The sequence below is a fragment of the Nematostella vectensis genome, chromosome 2 (assembly GCF_932526225.1).
Source record: "Nematostella vectensis chromosome 2, jaNemVect1.1, whole genome shotgun sequence".
NCBI classification, from domain to species: domain Eukaryota; kingdom Metazoa; phylum Cnidaria; class Anthozoa; order Actiniaria; family Edwardsiidae; genus Nematostella; species Nematostella vectensis.
The window spans coordinates 21,395,401-21,416,662 of NC_064035.1; the positions used below are offsets into that span (position 1 = coordinate 21,395,401).

At 37.2% G+C, this 21,262-nt stretch overlaps 1 protein-coding gene and 1 long non-coding RNA gene across 2 annotated transcripts in view; one reads left to right on the top strand and one right to left on the bottom strand.

Moving 5' to 3' along the window:
- The first annotated feature begins 559 nt into the window (after window positions 1–559).
- LOC5513175 (cilia- and flagella-associated protein 65) overlaps window positions 560–21,262 on the top strand; it is a 100,385-nt gene continuing 79,682 nt past the window's right edge. The window contains exon 1 of the mRNA XM_032382648.2: window positions 560–833. The gene's annotated coding sequence lies outside the window, so the exon portion shown is untranslated. The remainder of the gene's footprint in view (window positions 834–21,262) is intronic.
- Window positions 12,260–14,345, bottom strand: LOC125560909. The gene is made up of 2 exons (XR_007306945.1): window positions 13,994–14,345; window positions 12,260–13,901 (listed from the first exon to the last, which is right to left on the bottom strand). It is a non-coding gene; the product is annotated as an uncharacterized LOC125560909 (long non-coding RNA).

Sequence of the window (21,262 nt, forward strand, 5' to 3'; positions counted from 1 at the left end):
AGAAGAAAAATATGTGTTTTATGTTCTTTTCCGGAATATGGCCTAAATGGCGCTGTTTCAAATTTAAATTGTGGGGAGACAGACCCCGCCCCCCTTCCCCGCATGCCAAATTGTTGTGTGTGAAAGGGGGGGGGGGGGCATGCCCATGAAGGAGCGGCGGAGCTGGCCTTAAACACCACCCAGCCAGAAGGACTTGATTAACATTATTTGCACCAGTGAGCATTTTATGCCATATCAAGTTGTCAAAAATCTAATTAGTCTGAAATCTAGTGTTTGTCTCTTTTCTTTTGTAGTCTTTATTGGCCTCAGATTTTATAACAGAAAGCGGCCTTCAACAAGATTTCTCAGGGGTCTACTTGCGTACCTAGGAGATTACAGATTAGCGGTACTCTTTGGTCTTACCTTATTGTATGACTTTATATATATATTTGCTCCAGTGAGCTTTTTGTGTCATAAAAAATGTCTAAAATTTAATTAGTTTGAAATGTATTCTTTGTTTGTTTTTTTTTTTTTTTTTTTTTTTTACAGTTTTTAAACGTCTACTACCGAACGGATATTGCAGATAAGCGGTACTCTTAGGTCTTACGTTATTAAAGAGGGTTGTCTAACACCGTGCGACATTGGCCATTATTTGTCATTTTGAAATAGCCATTTGAACATGTTGTTCAGCATAATTCGGGTTGCCTAGAAGCAAGGGGGAATGTTATAAGCATGGTTTTAGGGGCCATACCACCTAGGTTGTGAGCTGATGATGATGGCTTTTCTCGGCGTAAATAGTCAGGGCATTTTCTTTGAAGGACAGAATTTGCTCCAAAAAGCTGAACAGCGTTCAGGTAAGAAAAATAACAACATTAATTCACCGCTACATATCCCGCGGAAGAAATACAAAATCCCAATAAAGTTGGATAGGACCATCTATCGCCATTCGCTGAGCCTGAGGAGAATAATTGTTTTAGTATATACTTTGCGGGGACTGTGCAAGACAATTTTGCTGTAATTATTTTATCGAATTTCCAACTTTGTTAACCTTTTATAATGGACGCGCGAAACGAGGTATCGCTTCCAAGAGTTATTGATGTTCGTATCTTTTTGAAGATTTTGCTCGCTCTGAACATTGCGGGCACCAAATCCATTCTATATTTCCACACAATGCTTTTAGCCACAACGAAATGCAGAACCTCCAATGAAGACAATATACGAATTTTGACCAACATTATTTTGTAGACTAGTATTGTCCCGTTTGACACGTCGTTTTCACGAATTTCATTGTAGAAATTATTTCTTTCGCTTTGAATCCTCCACAGACGATAAGATACAATCACTAAAATACTTCTCTTGATTGTGGATACATTATGCAGGCCTAAACTTTGAATTTGTCGTGCGCGTAGTAATATCATTTCGGCGGGAAATTGTCAAAACACAGGGAGTTTGAAGCCGATTTTCCCTAAAGGACAATGAATCTAAATCACTTTTTTTTTGGCAAAACTGCCGTTTTAATGTGAGGCTCGATGATTTCGGATGCTAAACGCAAGTTATTTATGGTAATTTCACAAATCGACTCATTATTCCGAGTTTTAGCGGTGAATACTGTCCATTGTTCCGAGACCCATCAGAGCGCGGGTTCTTATGAAGTACTAATTTAGTATAAATCCACTCACAATACTATCACGAATCTCGCAATTTGATTGGGTCCGGTACTCACTATCTATTGAGCCATAGATAGTGAGTAGCGAAAAAGCCGGCGAAAGAGACGAAAAAGCTTGATTCAAATTCGAGAAATTTGGTTCACAATCATTTCTAGTAAATGTATTTTCCATTTTTCATTTTCGTTGATTATATAGTAGTATATCTTGTAGAGTAAGCCTGTCCAGCCTTTTCAAAATGTTTTTTGCACGTCCTTCTTGAGCAAAAGCAATAAAAGCGTGATTGCCCTCGATAACTTCTGCGCATATAACTATGCTCGTTTATCTCTGAATGTCAATAACGTCCAATCGATTAAAGCTTTTGTTGTCTAGATAAAGCAATAAGATGTCACGAATTAATTTGCAAAGCTCGTTTTTCCAACAAACGATTTTTTTTTGTTCTGAAAAACGAACTCTCGTTGGAAGGGGCTCAGGGTGTGTCTTTCATGTAACGCCCCCGTTTAGTAATAACTTTTTTATCATTGGATCGGTAAATTTACGGGCTTCTTTAATCTTTAAATTAATTTCGGACTTTGGTAAAGATTATTGACTTAATCGTCATATTAGCATACATAAGCTCACTTTTTCAGATTTTGACCCAAAAACGGCACGCTCCCATCTTTAATTTTAAGTTGTGACTCGTTTTTGTATGTCATTAGTAATGTCGGCATCTAATTGTGTGTAGAATTTAGTGTCATTAAGTTGTCTATTACATTCATTAATATACCAGTCTTTGTCCATTACGACTGTGCCGGTGATTTTACTAACGCTCACGCTCGCAAATTCTAGTAACTGCTAAATAGCTTTTCATCTGTATTTGTCACGCTACATACTAGAACACCCTAGAAATAACAGGGTGACTTTTTGAAGGAGCATGCTCTTGGACTGGCCACTTGTAACACGGGCTCAAAATAACGCGCCATTGTTGTTTGTAATTCACTATTGTCCGGGAATCACTGAACATTTATGTTTACATTCCAAATCTTGCTATCAAATTTTTTTTTCTTATATAGCTTTTTTTTCTCAATGAATTTTACACTGATTGCAACCAAATTTACCGGGAAATGCCAAGAGCTGCTAATAAACCACGTGAGAATGTTTTTAACATATCTATGACAGTTTTTAAACTATCGTAAAAACTGTCTTTAAAACGATCAAATTGCTTGAATTTGTAATATGGCCATTTCAAAGGACATTGGATACTTCCTATAAAATCTGCAAGATATCCAATTTTGTTACATATGCTTTTAAAGGATGTATACAATATACATATCAGTGTTTTTGTTACAAGGGAAGAACCTGTGGTACACGCTCTGTGTTTTGCGCAAATCAAATAAACGCGATAGATTTCTGTATTTTAATTTATTGCAAACACAGTCAATCCAAATTCATTTAAACACTATCGAAATCAATTCCTAAAAAACCCGATCTCTAGATCTCACTAGCCAAATACTCAAACTTGAACAAGATTTGTTTTTCAGTCAAGAATTTTATTAACAAAATGTCATAACGTACAATACGGTATGCGTATTACTGAGCCCTGAAACTCTATGTGGTATTATAATTGTGCTTATTTCATCGTATTCCCCAATTTTCAAAATCAATTAATAATACTACCCATCTAAGCTAATGTTCATGGAACACACCGAGAGTTGAGATAGTGTGGTACAAAGCCTGCATGTTTTAGTAATTCGGCTTCAATAATTGTGAGTAAATCACCGCTCCGCGAATATAAGCTTGATTTCAACAGTTCAAGATAATAACAAACCTCTTACATCATGAAATAGCGTATGTTTATAAATTATGTGGTTTCTACCTTCCAGATCCTATAATTCACAAAAGTAATATTCCTTCCGTGGCTCTTTGAATTGATTTTTTCGCATATCCCAGAGATTCAAAAGTGGAAAAACGCAACATAAAATAACCGAATTGCTAACCGAACTCTATAGATACCATCCAATAGCATACTGACATCCTCTAAAAATAGGCCTTCCTGCGTGCGTAAAGCAGATATTTGATGTCCAAAAGTTAAACATATTTGTAAACATCGTGAGTGAATCTCGCTACTCGGCCCTAGACATGGAATATGATGCGCATGCTCAGACAGAAATTCACCCTGTTCCTAGAAATAATCTCTGTATCAAATAAACAATATCGCGTGACTGCGGACTATCACGTGACTGCGAATTATCTACAAAAATATATCTTATTTACAAAGACTTCTGCGACTATTCTAGAACTAACAATCTAGATCCTACTTTTTACAATACTAGAACTAACTAGAATTTCATATTTACAATTATGCTTATAAATCCTATATTCTAAGGTTTTTTTACTCAAAGTCCTTCATAACAGGCGAGGCGCGTGTTTTCAAGCTTTAATTGTTCACAGTCGCAACCGCAGATGTGTGGTTGACACATACAGCACACAACTACAGAACTAGGCTCGCTCAATTTATACGCTAAAACCAGAAAGCAATCCATGTGGTGGTCCCATATGAGATGAAATAAATGTAAAACAATTCAAGGGAATTCGAGGGAACGGGGAGAATTGGATACATTCGGCCAAACGAACCAATCAGCCAAAAGCGTGAGGGCGTGGGAAATCACAGGGTTGGTTCCCTGCGTATTTACAAAATAATTAATGAAGTCAAGGTAACTCTTAAATAGCACTAATGATCAAGCAACTTTGAAAAAGGAACTGCGCATGCTCAAATAGCGCGTGACTGCAACCTTTCCCTTAAACAAAATAACGATAAAAATAAATGATGTCTACACCAAGGGGTGAAAATGGCAAGGTCCAAATAAAATGTCTGAAACGAAAAGAAGAAACCACAATTCTGCCACGTAGAAGAAACTGGACACTCCCTAGATTAGACGCACCAAAAGGTCAGCAAAGAGGAGGGTCCACGGGCGTGCTTAAATCTAGACTAAGGAAACCATCAATGGTAAACAAAATCTAAATTATCCTTAAAAGATAAACAAAATTTTAGACCTTCCGTTTTCTTATGATAGGAACATGAAATATTAGACTATAACCTAAACAATATCACAACCCGTCCTGTAACAATACGATGGGCGGGATTCATGAACATTCGAGTACATTTAAAGTACTATCGGCTCGTACGTAGTCTTTTAAAGCCGCATTGTCACAAGTTTACTTCCGGAGGACCTACAGAAACCTCAACCGACATCCGCTCTAAATTATAAGTAACGTCCTTAAAGCAACTTCCAAACAGACACACTCTGCTTTTACTTTTTCCGTTAAAAATCATCGGAGTTTGTTGCATAATCGACCGGAAGTAAACTGGTGACAATTGAGCTCTAAAGTTATCAGTTTCTTCAGACAAAACGGTTCCTCAAAGACTTGATTAACCTTCGACCACATTCATCCCATTTGAATTCAAGCTGGCTTGTTTTCTGAACATACGAACTTTGAAGCATTGTAGTAAGGCGGTAAAAAGAAACACGTAAGAGCACATTTCCTGTTAGACCTGTTATGTCCTGTTTGATGCGAAATATACGTCACGTGACTCTCTGACCCTCTCTATCTGGACCGAGCACAGGAGTGGGGGACTAGGAGTTGCAGGCGGACGGTCGGTCGGATGGATTGTGACACACAGGGAGCCCGCATGATATACCACGAAATTGAGTCGCATAGCTATACCATATTTCTATGGGGCTCAGGTTCCGCTATAACTACAGCATGCCCACTGATACAAATCAAAAGGCTTCGTTTTGGCAAAGTACGGCATTATCAACTGGTTCCGTCTCATAGGCCTTCAGTCTACACGATTGCTGCGCATACTAGTTTCAAGTCTCCTAGACAATAATGAGTGATGTTTGATGTTTTACCACCCTAACCCTCTAACCACTATTCCAGATTATGTTTTGGGTTACATTAGTCACGGCCTTGAACCCCATGTTCTGAGAACGATGGGGCTATACCTGCCACGCAGTTTCTTGCATCTACACTATTAGTCATAGTCCAATTCCTTGCCTGAATTGCTAAATAACTGAAATGCTATCCTGACCTTAGGATTCTTAGTGACCAAAAGTCCGTGCATATCCTAGTTGTCGAATCGCGCGCTCTGATAAACTAAGTAATATCATCGGAGTTTGAACGTTGACTTTGAATTTCTACCTTAAAACCCTTATTGCCAGTTTAGGATTTTTCGTGACCAAAATGCAAAGTAACGAAAAGATTTTGTTGGTAGGTGTATCTTGTTAATACATGTTAACAGCGTAGATTCAAATAAATTTGATTTCAAATTTTATCCCCTAAGAAATATCGATCCAAACTATTTGTACGTTTACTTTTTCTTTGCATTGTAACAGTGTGTTTTATATTCAACTACTGCATGTATACTCATTACCGCCGTAGTAATCACGCTATTCGTTAATCGCACAGAAAATGACAACACTTTTTGGAAAATACAATTTTTTGTACTTATAATCAATAAAATTATGTAAAGATCGAATTTCTTTATTATTTCAACAAAAATGTATTTTTGTTGGCGCATAAACCATGCGAACATATCAAACATATTCCCCACGGATAGTGTCCTTCGTTTGTTTTGCCTTATATGGTCAATGATGCCCATATTTAGAAGAGCTAAAGTTTTTCTGCTCCCTGATCTCCAGAAAACATGGTGAAAAATGCTGATTCCTGTCAATTCGAGACTCGCGGCAAGAATTTTTCAAGAAAAAAATTGATTGCTTGGTCAAATGTTTATGTCACTAATCTTGAAAAGCCCTGAGACCCAGGCCTCTAAGAAATTGACCGAGCAGGTTTGAAGGTCACCAAAATATTGATATGATGTGAGCGTTTCGTAAAGAGTGATGACCATCACATATGATTATTTATATACTATTTATTATTATTTACAGTGATTTATTTACATAGGAAAAAAGTGCATATTTATACATAGCCGCAGTGCATAAAGCAACCCCGAATATCTTCTCTACTAACATGTAAGAATGACATAAACACTAGAGTAGCCACGTCCTGTGTAGTTATTAGAAGGCTGTCGTTCTCTCTCAGCCACGGCTTTTGCCATGCCGAAGACCATCTCTATGGGGTTGGGTTCTGGGCTGTATGGGGGAAGAAAGTACAGGAACGCCCCTGTCCCTTCAATGAGATCTTGACCTCTCTGACGTTGTGGGCAGCATGGTTATCTGCATTCAAATGACATAAAACGTCACGTAACATTGACACGATTTTTAGCTATAGGTAAAGAAATACAACAACCAAAGCGATTGTGAGAAAGTAGGCGTCTCTTTGGCAAGTAATGCGCTAGGTGTTTATAAGATCCTCGAAATACCCTTACGACAAGCTTACCCATTACGACAACAGAGTTCGGGTTAACACCGTCTTATGCTCTTTAAATTTGAGAATGAATGAGGCCCTCTTGAAAGTTTATTTAATTTTATTCATTTTAACGGAGAAAAACATTACACTTACAAAAAAGGATTCAATCAGTCAATAAAAACCAATTCTTCTGCGCGAAAAACACTAATCTCGTCTTTGAAGACCTCAAATAGCTCTCCCCTGTTCTCCTTCGCTATTCTCTGGACGTGGGTTGGATATCATATTATTATCACATATCTCATTTAGTAGCTATCACAAGTTAAGGTCAACGGAAAACGAGTACCACATAGATTTTATTTTATTGAGCTTGATCTTTCTCCCCGAGTAAATGTTTTGGTATTAATACGGATTTGGATTTTGCAGTACGTACTCAAAAAAAAATTAAAAGTTGTCCATTAGTTTATAAAGTACTAATGTCAGGCCGGCCAGACGGCCTAACGTCCCAGTACAAATGAAACCTCTGAATCCATCTATTGATGGTCCGTTTGAAATATGAAGTAATCGCGAGATTTGTCGTTTACTTTTCTGGTGGCCAAAATGATGATAAACTACTATCCAACGAAGATCGAAGTGATACGCTATCACGACCGAAGATAGCTCTACTGCTTTGGGTGTTGAATAGGTTTGCTTAAATACCATCGCTCCGAGTAATATAGGTGTGAATGGAGAAAAAAGGTGTTGATGGTCGCACGTGAACTTAAATTTGACAACACGTTTTTCTATTCAATCACAACTTTCTTTATGCTATTGAATAGTTTAAAAAAATCGTGAGTATTAGTTTTTAGCAAAAAGATTACACATCGTATTCAGCAAAAAATTATTGAATCACACAGTATCTTTGTTTCATCATTAGATCATCACGATAAAAAAATAAACAAACTATTCAACTTTTTTCAATGATAAAAATCACACCTTTTTCGTTGAAATTGTATAAAAGGGGGAGTAAAGATCGACGGTTTGTGATACATCATGGTCAAGGTAACCATAAGAGTAACCACAAGAACCTTCACAAAAAATTCGATTGTGATGAGTTCCCCGTTGTCGACAGTGTTGCCGAGTTAAAAAACATACTTTTGGCGAACTACGGAGAGAAATTGGGGTCGAATGACCCGGAAAAATTCAACGTGGGTTATGCTGGCTATTCGAATGCGAAGTGCCAGCTCTTCACCAGTGAGGATCTCAGAAGAGCGTATGCAGGGACAAATGAGCTCGTGTAAACGGTAAGAGTATGCTCTATATTTATCATGTACTTGTCATCACGACAATTCATAGAGGCAAAGAACTTTTTCAATCATCATTTAGCACACCCAATTCATTATTCTATCTTTTTTTTAAGATTCTTCCTCCTCCTCGGAGAGCGACGACTCAAGACGGCGCCCCGCGGCCGAAGAGGAGAAAGAAACAAACACATACCTTTATAGTGGCCAAGCTTAAAGGACTCCACGGATACATGGGAGCATGCCCAGTACCGCTTGTGGGCCTCTGCTATTGTAAGAAATTTTTTTTTTTATTTAAAGGGTAACGGATCATATAACCCTTTTTTATATATATTTTATTTTAAAGGATAAAGGTTCTCACACGAAGTATGAGACCCCCCCCCCCAGACTACCCGGTCTTTACAGGGAAAAACACCGGCCAGCGAGCAAGACCTGCTGCATCCACAACTACAGCAGCAAGTGGTAAATAGCAGCAGACTACATCCACTTTAACATCTCCAGAAAAGGGACGTACACGCATCCTTTGTATTGCACATAAAAAAACATGAATCACTTTTTATAACTAATGTGGTATTCTTCTATTCTTAGCAGCCAAGACTAGATAGGTCGGCACTCCTCAAGCAACTACAGGACTTGGGGGACTCCTTCGGGACGGGATTTTGACACAAGCGGAGTTCGACGAACAAAAAGCTGCTGTTCTCCGAGATCTCAGAACCTTGTAAATAATTCTTGTAAAATCATCTTGTTAATGTTCAAAATCCATAAATCCATTAAACTAAGATCGTTGAAACTGTCTCTTGGTGTTTACGAGTACACGGATTCTATCAAATTTTGACTGTAATAGAGACTGTAAAAAAAATAAGAAAGCCATATGAAACAAAAAAATTACCACCTCCCCCCTTTGTCACTGAGCCAAACCCCTCCTTTAGCGAAAAGCTAGATCCGCCCCTGGGCTCGCATTCGCATGGTTGCTTTGGCAATAAAACAAATCTTAATTGAAGCATTGTCACTTCAGCGAAGCTAGGGACTAAAACAGGAGGTCTACCTATTCTTAATATCTATTAATGCTCACAACAACGGTAAATACTGTCTAAGTTGTAATTTCCGAAAAGCGTTGTCATCTTGTGCGATTATCGGATAGCGTGATTATTACGGCGATAGTGAGTAGTTATTAGTGCATATGCCTAGTATATAGATTTAGGCACTGCCTAAAAGCGGAGCCAGCATTGAAAGAATATTTTTTTAATGAAATTAACAAAAGGAATTTTTTTTACTGCCATGTAATAATGAATTGTATTCGCCTCTCCAAATGGATCAAGCAAGCACTCATTCAATAATATTAAATATGCAGTATTAAAGTACTAAACCTTGGTGTAAAAAAGGCTGTCAAAGTTCAAGGTGCCTTAGTTGATGAGAATGTTTTTCAAGAGTTTAACGGTCAATTTTTATTTGTTCCACTATGCGTATGTTTTTTATCAAAACAGCATAATAATAACAATCTTTGACCTTGTGAAGAATATATCAAGGATGTAACCGGTAGCGTGGTGCAATCACCTGAACCTTTGAGACACGAAAGACACGAGCTAAATGGCAATAAAAGAGGGGAAGAGATAAGCTTTGAAGCTACTTTCTGAAATAATAGTACAAATTGTTCAACATTTGTAAGGACCTTGACATGTAAAATCAGCGTAAATTCTCAGTAAAACTTTTGAAGAAAAAAACTCGTCATTCCTAATAAGATGAATAGTCGAAAAAAACGTGTCCCACTGACTTCAATTATATGTCAACTTGCTTTTCTACCCCTTGATTATCTAGAAGGGGAAAGTTCAATGCACTCAACACTCACGAAAAATAGTCTGCGATGCAGAATTGTTGTTTTCGAGTGAAAAACAACACTTTGTAGATCAATTTGTATTCTAAAACTCCTATTTATCATCAGTAAATAAAGTTTACTTAATAGAGAATCTGGAAATAGAATAAAATAATACGATAGCTATTATTTTTATGCCATTTTCGGCAAATTCTTATCAGATTTGATGTTTCTGCCGAGGTCTTGTCTAGTCAACGTCAGGAAGCAAATGAGTGAAAATCGATATTTTTCCCATCGTGCCCCGCGCACCCGTGTCCACCCGTGTCCTGCCCTTGGAATAACCCCGAATTAGAGCCGGCTAGGGAACTTCATAAGAACGCGCGCGCGCTGATTGGCTCGCTATCTCGGATGGACAGTATTCTCCGCTAAAACTCAGAATAATGAGACAATTTGTAAAATGACTTTTTTCGCCTGAACTTATCGACCCTGACATCAAAATAGCAGTTAGCCCACAATAAATATGAATCATAAAAATGTATTTAAGCAAAATCGGTTTCAAACCCCCTGTGTTTGACAATGTTTCGCCATATGATTAAGCAGCGCGCGCGAAAATTTTACGTTAGCAGGAATTTTATTTTGGAGAACAAAAGCAGCAAATTGATTGTCTTTTTTATAATACCGCAGAGCCGTAGCAGGCCACGTAAGATTGAGGTGGGAGGGGCAATACAGAAACTGTTGGGGGCCCAGCCACGCCCCTTCTGGTCATTTCCTTATGATTTTCGAAAATATCTGGGGGGGCACATGCCCCCAGTGCTCCACCACCTGCTACGGCCCTGAAGCGACAAATCACCCAAAATTCTTGCTTGAATAAAATAACCGCATTCAAGAAAAGTTCTTTTGTGAGTATATCATCTCGCATGTGTAGGATTTAAATCGAAAAAAAAAACATCTCAACGATCAACATCTGTGTAGGATATGGATTTCTGAATTACCTAAAAGCGGAGCTCCAAAACAAATCTCTAGTTATTTTCTTAATAGAAAATTTTACGACTGCTTTCTTCGCCACCGATGATGTCACAAATCACGTGACTAGCTCCTTAAATTTCATGACATCTTCTACGTTTGGTTGTCTACTATGAGATATTTTAATGATGTCATCTATAAAAATGAAGATGTTCCAATGAAAATGAAGGTGTCGATATTTCTTTTTTTTTTTTTTGTAACGACATCGACTTCCCCACGTTTAGGCCTTTCTCGATTATGAATTGTTTTAGGAAAACGAGCATTTTCTTTCTTAAAGAATTGCTAGCATTTTCTGTCATTTTTCATGATTTGAGCATTTAAAAAGAATAATTATCTTAAAGTTTTACAATTTTACATTTTTTTAAATTTTATTGTTTTCTGTCTTTGTTGACTGTTTGTGCATCGTGTTAATTGTGTGCGGGGAAAAAGATATGGGTAGTAGGCGGTTTCTCTCCCTCGCTTGCTAAACCTTGCAAGATTGAGCATTTCCATCATCTATAGCAAGAGATTGATCACTATAATGCACATCCAGTAAATACAAACGACGAAGATATAGCGACACTGTAAAGCGACAAGCGATAAGTTTGTAACTGCTTACAGTATACTTAAACGTACTTGAACTTAAACGAGTAAATAGGTGGACAGAATTGTGCTAGTCTATTTTAATTGTACCCAACGCATGGTAGTGCTTCAAATATCGACTAGATATACGTCATCTGTTCAGCAACGGTACAGACAGTTTTAATCAAAATTAAAGATAAAACAAGCTTTGTCCTGTTACATCCGCCCATCAGCGAAAAATTCCATAAAACTACTGATAAGCGACATTCCCTCGAGAGCCACCAAACTGCGAATTCCAGCTGAAATCCAAAACAAAAAGAGTTCGAATATCGCTCTGCGGCCTCTGGAAGTTTGGAAAAATAACCGATACAACAAAATTGCCGTATTGCGTCGTTACCCGCATTGATATTCAACTCTAATGTGGTGCAACTGCTTTTCTATATCCTAGCTTTGATCATATTCATGAAGTAAGTGTCTAAACACAGTCCACCAAATGCTAAAAGCGATCAAAACTTATGTATTTGAATAATAATTATGGCGAGAATGTACCGCTTACAAGTGCTGCAGTTTTATTATTTTATTTTATTTTTTTTTCCGACTTTAGTTCTCTTCCAGTGTTAAGGTTTTTGGTTATCTACCAGTGTTAAGGTTTTTGGTTATCTACCAGTGTTAAGGTTTTTGGTTACCTACCAGTGTTAAGGTTTTTGGTTATCTACCAGTGTTAGGGGGCTCTATATCTTCCATTCATCTTTTTTTTCTTTCTGTCTTTCCTGTTTGTTCACAGTCGCAACCGCAGGACAACAACCACACAGTGTCTTCAAGTTTTGCGCTAGTCTTATGCCCTAAAGATGCTGCACGCTAATAGTTTAATCCCTTGGATGACCCTAACAGGTTACCTTTTAACGAAATTGTCGAAAAACTTAAAACCCAATACGATCCCTATAACATCCGACTCCGAATTACCCAAGTTTTGGAAAATCGTAAGCAAAACTCTTCGGAACCAGTTTTGGATTACGCCATTGTTGTCGATAAACTTGGCAAAAGGTTGGAGCTGCCAGATTTCGAATTACTGTATGCCTTCCTTTAATAAGAGGCCGCCAAGAAAAGACCCGAAAATTTTGTCTATACATGGGAGCCCGAAGATTTTAAGGAGGCCCTTAACACGTTCCAAACTGAAATGGGTTTTTTTAAAAATACAAAATTCCGTCCAGTATAAGCCATTTTACTCGGAAATTTAGCAAATTTTCCGCTTGATTCAAGATGAATCAGTCTAAAAGGGTATTTTTCCGTTTAAACAACACCAGTTTCTACTGAATTTTTTTATTTCAAAACAGTGATTTACACGGACTTATAGTTTCATTGAAAATTTTATGGATGAATATCTGTGAACGTTGCGGACATCATAATTTTGACCACCTAAAACCTTAATTCCCCACGTACTCCCTAAAAAGCTCGGTTTAAAATAAAGCAACGTCTCGGACCCCAGCTTTTGATCAGAGGAGATCCAGAATTTCAGACCCCAGCTTGCATCTCACAGGCGATTCCGAATTTCGGACCCCCAGTTGCATCTCACAGGCGATTCCGAGTTTCGGAACCAAGCTTGCATCTCACAGGCGATTCCGAATTTCGGAGCCAAGCTTGCATCTCACAGGGGATTCCGAATTTCGGAGCCAAGCTTGCATCTCACAGGAGTTTCCGAATTTCGGATCTCAACTTGCATCTCACAGGAGTTTCCGAATTTCTCTGTAACATGACGCTCTGCCCCTGCTTGAATTAATTGTGATAGTTTCTTAATCTTTATAACAACTTAGGATAGCTTAAAACCCTAGGGTATGTGATGATCGCCAATATCCAAGACAGCATCTTGGATGCTAAATTGGATATTTTGGCTTATATTGTACATACGATTTCATTTTGTTTCATCTTGGGAGTCCTGGGTGAGGCTTCACATGGATAAGTACGTGAACCTGTAATGTATATCGTGCAAGTTTTTGTAATCAATTCATTTAGGAGCTGTACTATAAAACGATGTTTTGAAAATTAGCTCAGACTTGATGCGTCTTCATTTGTTATGATCATAGCTAAATAAAACACAACGAGATTAGAATATATTGAGGAAACGAATTATATTATGCAGTTTTCATCGTTTAAACGTTTATGGTACAATGTTCTTGTGAAATATGGACTTATCTCTACTAGATTCTGGAGTGGCTCGGCGAGATTATTCACGGTTTATGCCTGCAAAACAAAATATTGAAACTGTATGAGATATAAAAGCCACAATAAAACACAATTCGAGGATTTATAGAAGCGAAGTTAGTAATAATTACGTATTTATAAGATGAGTTGGACTTCTGAAGGCAAATTTCCGTTATCTTCACGCGAACATTCAAAGATACATTTCGCTAAGTAAACGAAATGAATTTTTTTAATTAAACACACATACTCTTATCTTAAAATCTAAAATGTTTCTTGTCCAATTCTCGGCCTAAATATGTGAAATTTATGGGCATAACAGCATCAATACTCCTAAAGTTATTTGCATTTGGCGGCCGCTGCCAAAGTTCAAACTGTCGCAGCAGGCCTTCTAACACAGGTAACCCGAACTTGATGACGTAATTTTTGATGCAGACAAGATTTGCTTGGCTTATTGAAGATACGTAATTGGACCATGATCGCCAAAACCCATGATTATGTGTTAGGGTTATAACAAAAAATGTTCATGGATGCTTACAATCGAGAACAGAGCACTGAACCGAACATTTTGCGGACATACAGTGGTAATAGTTAAGAGGTAGATGTAAAGGAAACACCTTAAGCGCTAAAATTAGTAGGTAGCAGTGGACGGAACCCAAAGGATACTTAGAAAGCCCATTAGTTCAAAAAAAAGGGAAACAATAGGCCTTTTGATACTTTACCTTATAACCGTTACGTAATTTGTCGTGTTCAAGGACAAACACGAAGCTGAAAAGAGGGTATGTAACAGGACGGGTTGCCATAGGTTGTTAAGGTTATAATCTAGTATTCCACGTCCCTATCATGAAAAACGGAGGTTCTGTTTATCTTTAAGGGTAATTTAGATTTTGTTTACAATTGATGGTTTCCTCAGTCTAGATTTTCGCCTCTTAGATTCTAGCTTCTTCGCAGACGATGTTAATTCTATTTTTCAATACCTAGCCTCCCTTTAAAAACTTTAAAAACTTTAAAAACTTTTGACGATTGCTATGTATGAATAACTATGAGAACTATGTATGAAGGACAATGTAGTGAAGATGAAAGGCTTTCCATCTCCTTCGTGTAAATAGTTTCGTTTTCTGTTGTGGATTTTTGGAAGCTTTTCTTTTGATGCATATAGGACGTACTTCGAAAGTAAATTCGGTATCATACATTCTGCAGGGAACCCTTAAATCAGGGATTGAACGAGCTTGTACGCCAATAAAGCGCCGTTGTTAACTTTAACGAGCCTGTTGATGTCACTGATGACGGTGCCCCCTCAGGGTAAGGTCGTCTTCACGTTTGCTAACCATCCTATTCTCCTCTTCTGCATATGGTTCGTTCTGTTGACGTTCTATAAAACGTAATCTCACATAATGTTCTATGTAGCATTCGGACCAAAGGTATGCTTCAAGCGTAAATATGCATTATTCAAATATTTTTCAAGGTTGAACCGTTTAAAAAAAAGTCTATCGCTATGACGTTTTAATACGATTGAAGGAAACTCTAGACAGCTACAAAAAATACAGTGCATTATAAGCTGATGGAAAGAGACGACAACAGAATATATTTAAACTAAAGTACCTCCGCCTTTGCCAAACTGTGTTACAATTTTCTCAATATGCGATAACTTGACTTTGGATTTAGCGTCGTACTTTGGGCTATATTATCATATTTAACCACTTCCTTATACAAGCCTAAAAAGGCATTTGCTCTTTTGAATGTGACATTTTCTTTACTTTTGGGCATTTTCTTCTTTATTTGGCCATCCTCCAGGACTAATGATGGTTGTTCCGGTGTAATATGTTGTCTCGTCTTTGTCATAATCTGTAATCAAAATATTCTGTACGATTTACGGTTCAATCTCCTCCTTTTCACACTCATTATTTTGAAACTCCATGTGGCTCTTATATATTCTTTCTTTTGCCGAGTAAAGGAAAAGCGGAAATGATGCAGCAGCGGCCTTAGTCTTTTGTTTGGCCCATTAAAGAATTCAATGGAGCCAAAACTGAAAGCTTTCCTTTTGGCATAAGTAATGTTTTATGTGTTATTGTTCCTCGCTCTGTTTTTTTTTTTTCGTTTTTTCCATTTTTCCCCTGTTTTGTTGTTCCCTGTTTTGTTTTTGTTTTCTTTTGTCCGGCTTGGCCGTCCCTTTCCTTTTTTTATCATATAATAACTATACGTTATTTTGCCTGACAGTCATATAATATAGTTTAGTAATATTTTGCGTTGAGTAATATTATATATTTATTTATATGTTAGAAGGGAGACCTATATTATAAGCCTATGGCTTCTCTAGATAGGTTGCCTACCTAATTTATAAATAAATTGTTACTCTGTAAAAGAGAAATACTGACAAAACATAGCTTTCAACATGTGTCTCCAAACACTGTGAAGATCACAATGAAAATAAATCAATCACTTCGAAAAGAAAAAATGTAAAAAGACATTTTTATGTACTCTCGGCATCTTGGATGTGTACACCATTTGTTCTATATCCTGTATATAACTTCGATGCAACCAAGAAAATAACTAGAAAACTAGATTTTCATTCACGAGTTGGCTCATAGAGCCTTGATCATGCTTTGATTAAAAGGGCTGAGCTACATTACTGTCAAAACCTTTAGGGACACTCTGATGGGACACTTTGGTGCACACGAGAAAATAACTAGAAAAATAGACTTGCATTCACGAGTTGGCTCACAGAGCGTTTGATTATGCTTTGATTTTAAGGGCTGAGCTACATCCCCGTCAAAACCTTTTGGGACACTCTCTTTGCAGGTCCATTCTAGTATTTTCGTACTTTTATGTGTGGTCTCTGAAGATATTGAAATGCTTCTTTCGTAGCTAATCCTTCGACCCAATCTTGTATCACTAGTTTAGTGGTTTTCCGTTTTCGCCTCTTCATTGATGGTGTTAAGTTTTGTTGCTTTTAATCTTATACGATTTGGTGACGTTGGTGTTTTGGAAGCCTTTTCTAACGCTCTGTTTACAATTCGCCGAAAATTTGTTACGTTGGTGTTTAAGAAGGCGTTTCTAACGCTCTGTCTCCAACTCGCAGAAAATTCGATGACCTATCTGTCTTGACATGTACGTATCACAAACAAATATCTTCTTAGACCAAGGTGATGTCTTTCTTTAAGTCTTAGAATTGGAAACTGGTGTCTTTTTATGTGCTTAATAACCTTTGCTAGACCTTCCTAAAATTGTTGAACTTGTCTGTACTTGGTGGGTAGTTTTTTGTTTCGAATCCGCTTGCATCTGAATTACGAAAATGAAACGCTTTCCGTCTCTTTCTTCGTATAAATAGTTTCGCTTTCTGTCGTGGATTTTTGGTAGCTTTTCTTTTCATGCTAATAGGATGTACTCGAAAGTAAATTCGGTATCATACATTATGCAGCGAACCCTTAAATCAGGGATTTAACGAGCTAGTACGCCAATAAAGCGCCGTTGTTAGCTTTAACGAGCATGTTGATGTCACTGATGACGGTGCCTCCTCAGGGTAAGGTCGTCTTCACGTTTGCTAACCATCCCATTTTCCTCTTCTGTATATGGTCCGTTCTGTTGACGTTCTATAAAACGTAATCTCACATAATGTTTTATGTAGCATTCGGACCAAAAGTATGCTTCAAGCGTAAATATGCATTATTCAAATATTTTTCAAGGTTGAACCGTTTAAAAAAAGTCTATCGCTATGACGTTTTAATACGATTGAAGGAAACTCTAGACAGCTACAAAAAATACAGTGCATGATAAGCTGATGGAAAGAGACGACAACAGAAAATATTTAAACTAAAGTACCTTCCCCTTTGCCAAACTGTGTTACAATTTTATCAATATGCAATAACTTGACTTTGGATTTAGCGTCGTACTTTGGGCTATATTATCATATTTGATCACCTCCTTATACAAGCCCAAAAAGGCATTTGCTCTTTTGAATGTGGCATTTTCTTTACTTTTGGGCATTTTCTTCTTTATTTGGCCATCCTCCAGGACTAATGATGGTTGTTCCGGTGTAAGATGTTGTCTTGTCATTGTTATGATCTGTATTCAAAATATTCTGTACAACTTACTGTGCAATCTCCTCCGTTTCACACTCATTATTTTGAAACTCCGTGTGGCTCTTAGATATTCTGTCTTTTGCCAAATAAAGGAAAAGCAATATTGATGCGACAACGGCCTTAGTCTTTTGTTTGGCCCATTAAAGAATTCAATGGAGCCAAAACTTAAAGCTTTCCTTTTGGCATAAGTAATTTTGTATGTGTTATTGTTGCTCGGTCTCGTTTTTTTTTCTTTTTTTTCCATTTTTCCCCTGTTTTGTTGTTCCCTGTTTTCTTTTTGTTTTCTTTTGTCCTGCTTGGCCGTCCCTTTCCTTTTTTTATCATATTATAATTATACGTTATTTTGCCTGACAGTCATGTAATATAGTTTACTAATATATTGCGTTGAGTAATATTATATATTTATTTATATGTCAAAAGGGAGACCTATTTTATAAGCTTATAGCTTCTCTAGATGCGTTGCCTACTTAATTTATAAATAAAATGTTACTCTGTAAGAGAGAAATACTGACAAAAAATAGCTTTCAACATGTGTCTCCAAACACAGTGAAGATCACAATGAAAATAAATCAATCACTTCGAAAAGAAAAAATGTAAAAAGACATTTTTATGTTCTCTCGGCATCTTGGATGTGTACACCATTTGTTCTATATCCTGTATATACCTTCGATGCACACAAGAAAATAACTAGAAAAATAGACTTGCATTCACGAGTTGGCTCACAGAGCGTTTGATTATGCTTTGATTTTAAGGGCTGAGCTACATCCCCGTCAAAACCTTTTGGAACACTCTCTTTGCCGGTCCATTCTAGTCTATTTTCGTAATTTTATGTGTGGTCTCTTAAGATGATGAAATTCTTCTTTCGTAGCTAATCCTTCGACCCAATCTTGTATCACTAGTTTAGTGGTTTTCCGTTTTTGCCTCTTCATTGATTGTGTTAAGTTTTGTTGCTTGCAATCTTATACGATTTGGTGACGTTGGTGTTTTGGAAGCCTTTTCTAACGCTCTGTTTACAATTCGCCGAAAATTCGTTACGTTGGTGTTTAAGAAGGCGTTTCTAACGCTCTGTCTCCAACTCGCAGAAAATTCGATGACCTATCTGTCTTGACAAGTACGTATCACAAACAAGTATCTTCTTTGACCAAGGTGATGTCTTTCTTTAAGTCTTAGAATTTTAAACTGGTGTCTTTTTATGTGCTTAATAACCTTTGCTAGACCTTCCTAAAATTTTTGAACTTGTCTGTACTTGGTGGGTAGTTTTTTGTTTCGAATCCGCTTGCATCTGAATTACGAAAATGAAACGCTTTCCATCTCCTTCTTCGTATAAATAGTTTCGCTTTCTGTCGTGGATTTTTGGTAGCTTTTCTTTTGATGCTAATAGGATGTACTGGAAAGTAAATTCGGTATCATACATTGTGCAGCGAACCCTAAAATCAGGGATTTAACGAGCTAGTACGCCAATAAAGCGCCGTTGTTAACTTTAACGAGCTTGTTGATGTCACTGATGACGGTGCCTCCTCAAGGTAAAGTCGATTTCACGTTTGCTAACCATCCCATTCTCTGAAAGCTTTCCTTTTGGCATAAGTAATGTTTTATGTGTTATTATTGCTCGATCTCGTTTTTGTTTTTAATTTTTTTTTCCATTTTCCCCCTGTTTTCTTTTTGTTTTCAAACCAAATTGATGAATGTCACATTGATGAACATGATTGTCTGAAAAGGCTTATTGATTGTCTTTGTTTATGTTAAAAACACTAATGAATTTTCTATTTTTTATAACTGATTGTCAATAAACGCTACTGATTGTCCAAACGTGTAATTGAATTTTCGATTGCATGCAAAAGAATGTTCATCCCATCCCGAATGAATGCCCAATTGCGTTATTGATTGTCCGTTGATGCTATTGAATGTTCGCGCATATTCAATCATTGCTATTGAAAGTCGAGTCAGCCTAAGGATGTTCGTGCGATGTTGATGAACGTACAATGCACGTTAACGATACAACGTTTGGCACAAATAAATGTCCCTTTCCCGTTATTGAACAGCAAAAGGTGTAATATATTGTGTTAAGTAATATTATATATTTACTTATTTATTTTACAAGCCTATGGCTTCTCTAGATGCGTTGCCTTCTTAATTCATAAATGTTTACTCTGTAAGAGAGAAATATTGACAAAAATTAGCTTTCGACATGTGTCTCCAAACACTGCGAAAATCACAATGAAATTTAATCAATCACATCGAAAAGTAAAAATTTAAAAAGACATTTTTATGTACTCGCGGCATCTTGGATGTGTTTATCCTTTATTCTGTATCCTGTATATACCTTTGATGCACACAAGAAAATAACTAGAAGACTAGATTTGCATTTACAAGTTGGTTCACAGAGCCTTTGATTAGCTTTGATTTTAAGGGCTGAGCTACATCACCGTCAAAACCTTTTGGAACACTCTCTTTGCAGGTCCATTCTGGTCTGTTTTCGTACTTTTATGTGTGGTCTTTCAAAATGATGAAAAATGCTTCTTTCGTAGCTAATCCCAATCTTGTTTTTCTATTTTAGTGGTTTTCTGTTTTCGACTCTTCATTGATTGTGTTAAGTTTTGTTGCTTGTAATCTTATACGATTTGGTGACGTTGGTGTTTTGGAAGCCTTTTCTAACGCTCTGTTTACAATTCGCCGAAAATTCGTTACGTTGGTGTTTAAGAAGGCGTTTCTAACGCTCTGTCTCCAACTCGCAGAAAATTCGATGACCTATCAGTCTTGACAAGTACGTATCACAAACAAGTATCTTCTTTGACCAAGGTGATGTCTTTCTTTAAGTCTTAGAATTGGAAACTGGTGTCTTTTTATGTGCTTACGAGCTAGTACGCCGATAAAGCGCCGTTGTTAACTTTAACGAGCATGTTGATGTCACTGATGACGGTACCTCCTCAGGGTAAGGTCGTCTTCACGTTTGCTAACCATCCCTTCTCCTCTTCTGTATATGGTCCGTTCTGTTGACGTTCCATTAAACGTAATCTCACATAATGTTCTATGTAGCATTCGGACCAAAGGTATGCTTCAAGCGTAAATATGCATTATTCAAATATTTTTCAAGGTTGAACCGTTTAAAAAAAGTCTATCGCTATGACCTTTTAGAACGATTGAAGGAAACTCTAGACAGCTACAAAAAATACAGTGCATGATAAGCTGATGGAAAGAGACGACAACAGAATATATTTAAACTAAAGTACCTCGGCCTTTGCCAAACTGTGTTACAATTTTCTCAGTATGCGATAACTTGACTTTGGATTTAGCGTCGTACTTTGGGCTATATTATCATATTTA